This window comes from Heterocephalus glaber, unplaced genomic scaffold, assembly GCF_053883595.1.
Source record: "Heterocephalus glaber isolate CG9 unplaced genomic scaffold, H.glaber_assembly_v1.0 deba00000122, whole genome shotgun sequence".
NCBI classification, from domain to species: Eukaryota; Metazoa; Chordata; class Mammalia; order Rodentia; family Bathyergidae; genus Heterocephalus; species Heterocephalus glaber.
Window position 1 is genome coordinate 24,999,617 of NW_028258138.1, and position 3,261 is coordinate 25,002,877.

General features: G+C 36.8%; 1 pseudogene; it reads left to right on the forward strand.

The window, feature by feature from the left end:
- Nucleotides 1–1,698: 1,698 nt before the first annotated feature.
- LOC101718277 (ubiquitin-conjugating enzyme E2 A pseudogene) lies at nucleotides 1,699–2,305 on the forward strand (annotated as a pseudogene).
- The last annotated feature ends 956 nt before the right edge of the window (nucleotides 2,306–3,261 follow it).

A 3,261-nucleotide genomic window follows, 5' to 3' on the forward strand; every position in this document is an offset into this window, starting at 1 on the left:
GTGGATAATTTTTCCATCACAATGGTAAAAGTATAAGAGGACAGGCAACCACTGCACAAACACATCTGAGACATTTGTTAACATTATATACACTCGCTTCCCATTAGCCAAAGAACATTGGCCAAGCCCAACGTCAATGAAGCAGAACACTATACTGCACCCATATGTGGAAGAAAAGACTAGTGAATATTTGCTGAGCAAAAATTGAAATGATTATAATCCCTAACAAGTCCAGATAAGCATTTTTTCAAATGTCTTTTCCTATAAAAACATTTGATTTAAATTTCTATGTCAATAGTGTCCTTAGTTTTAAACAACAGAAACTAAATCTGGCTATTTAGTCAAAAGATAAGAATTCTGAAAGAATATTGAATTGGTAACAGACACAGCAGATGGCACAGACTCTGACTTAAGTAATTGTTTTGTTTTGTTTTGTTTGTTTGTTTTCAGTACCAGGGATCCAACTTGGGACCTTGTGCTTGCAAGGCGGTGGAACCACTGAGCTACATCCCTGGCCCCTGACTTAAATTAATAGTGTATAAATTCCAATACAATACAGACAAAATCTTGCATGAAGTCACACTCCTCACTACCTCTGAGCTCTCGTTCTATACAGTCTAATATAGAAGTGAGTTATCGCCTAAAACTATCGAGCATCAAAATATGACTATCTAAATTAAGATGTTCGTGTAATACAAAATACACACCAGATTTTTAAAGGGAAAGGAAAATATTCATAAAATAACTCATTAATGTCTTCAATTGATTTCATATTTAAAGGATATATTGGATATTTGGATTAAATAAATTATATTTCTAAAATTAATCTAACCTGTTTCTATTTCCTTTTTTTTTGGTACCGGGGATCGAACTCAGGTCCTTGTGCTTGTGCAGCAGGCGAATCTATTTGCTTTTTAAAAACAATTAGGCTATGGGCCAGGGATTAGGCTCAGTGGCACTGCTGTGCCTGTCTCCCAAGTCCAAGGTCCTGAGTTCAATCCCCAAAACCAGAAAAAAAGAAAAAGAAAATCAATTAGGCTACTACAAAGTCTTTAAAGGTATATGTGATTCACATTACATTTTATTGGGCAGCAGTGCTCTAGAAATATAGAGGGATGGAGAGAGAATATTTATTTGGTACAAAGGTATAGTTGGAGAGGAGGAATAACTTTTTGTGTATGCATGGTTCTGGGGATTGAAAACAGGACCTGCAGAATGAGCTATGTTTTCTTTTCTTTTCTTTTTTTCTTTTCTTTTGTGACAGAGCCTCACTAAATCACCAAGTTGCCCAGGTAGGCTTGAATTTATAGTCCTCCTGCCTCTATCTACCAGAGTGCTGGCATTACAGGTATGCCTGGCTGAGGAATAACTTTTAATATTATATAGCACAGAAAGACATATATAGTTTACAATGAACTAAATATTTCAGAATAGTTTTCAGAGTGGATTTTGAATGTTCCCAACATAAAGAAATGATATAAGTCTAAAGTGATAGCTATGCTCCTTATTGTATACATGTATTGACAATAAGCACCATACTCGGGTTCAGCCCCCGTCTACTCAGGGGTGGTGCTTAGCTGGCGCCAGACAGACCCTCGACTTCAGAGGGGCAGCGCTGTTCCTCTGGGAGCTTCTGCATCGCCTTCTTTGGCTTCTCCATCCTCCTCGGCCACTTAACAATCCTCAGGGACCCGAGACCCTGTTGTATGCCCCACCCTTGACCCTGCTAGAGATATGTCCATCCCGGCTTGGAGGCACCTCATGAGGGACTTCAAGAGGCTGCAGGAAGATCCTCCAGCTGGAGTCAGTCAGGCTCCATCAGAGAACAACATAATAGTTTGGAACACGGTCATTTTCGGGCCTGAAGGGACCCCATTTGAGGATGGAACATTTAAACTTACAATAGAATTCACTGAAGAATATCCTAATAAACCTCCTACTGTTAGATTTGTCTCTAAGATGTTTCGTCCAAATGTCTATGCATATGGTAGTATATGTCTGGATATACTTCAGAACCATTGGAGTCCAACCTATGATGTGTCTTCCATCTTAACATCCATACAGTCTCTATTGGATGAACCCAATCCCAATAGTCCAGCAAACAGCCAAGCTGCCCAGCTGTACCAGGAGAACAAGAGGGAATATGAAAAGCGTGTTTCTGCAATTGTAGAATAGAGCTTGTGTGACTGTTGACCTCAGGTGGAGCAAAAGAAGAGGCTGACTATAAAAAAAAATATGAATTGATGTGTTTATCACCTTCTTACTCCTCAATGTTATTACATTTACTTTATTAAAAGAAAAATAGCTATTGAAAGAAAAAAATAAGCACCATACTCTATAAAAACATACAATTACTATGTATTAATTAAAATAAAAATAAATTTAAGAAAGAAATAGAAATACAGTCAAAGATTTTTCTCTTAGCCAGGTCCTCCCAAAGGCAGATGCACAAAGATTTTACGTGTGAGATTATTCCAGAGGTATCAGTAAGAACTCTCAGAAGGAAGACAAGGCAGGGAAGGGAATCAATTCAAAAGTGCATTAATGGGGAAGGCAACTATAGATCAGTCCTGGGACAATTAGGAGATGTTTTAAAACATCCCTCAATGCTGTTCACCTGAGGATGAGGATGATAAGGTGAAGGTGGTCCTTGGGAATGTTTACTCCCTGGCACTTCTAACAAGCATGTGCCTGGCAACTGGAGAAAGCTCCTGGGCAGAGAACAGCATCATCAGTATGTACCAGAAAGGCAAGGGCAAAAACTAAGATTGAGGTACCAAAGAGAAAACAACTCACAAATTATTATTTAAAATTCAAAAAGAGTAGTTTTTAAGTGTTCTCTCACCAGGAAAAAAAATGAACACTATGGCAGCTAATCCATATATTACTAGCTTTACTTACCCGTTCTACAATATATACATACTTTAAAACATGTACAAAATATATATATATAATTTTATTTTTCTATTTAAAATTAATTCATTTTTTAAATGAATTTTTGAAAATTTTTACAATTCATTCCATAAATATTTATTGAACATCTAGAATGATATATAAAGCACTACTCAAGGAACTGTAGATCAGTGAATAAAAACAGACCAAAAAAATTAATGGAAGAGAAAGATAACCAGAAAAATAACAAGTTTTTTGGTATCATAAAAGGTGGTTGTATTAGTCAGCTTTCTAGTTGCTGGACATATTAACTGACAACCACAAGTTAAAGGAGAAGAGGTTTAATTTGACTCATGATATCAGGGGATT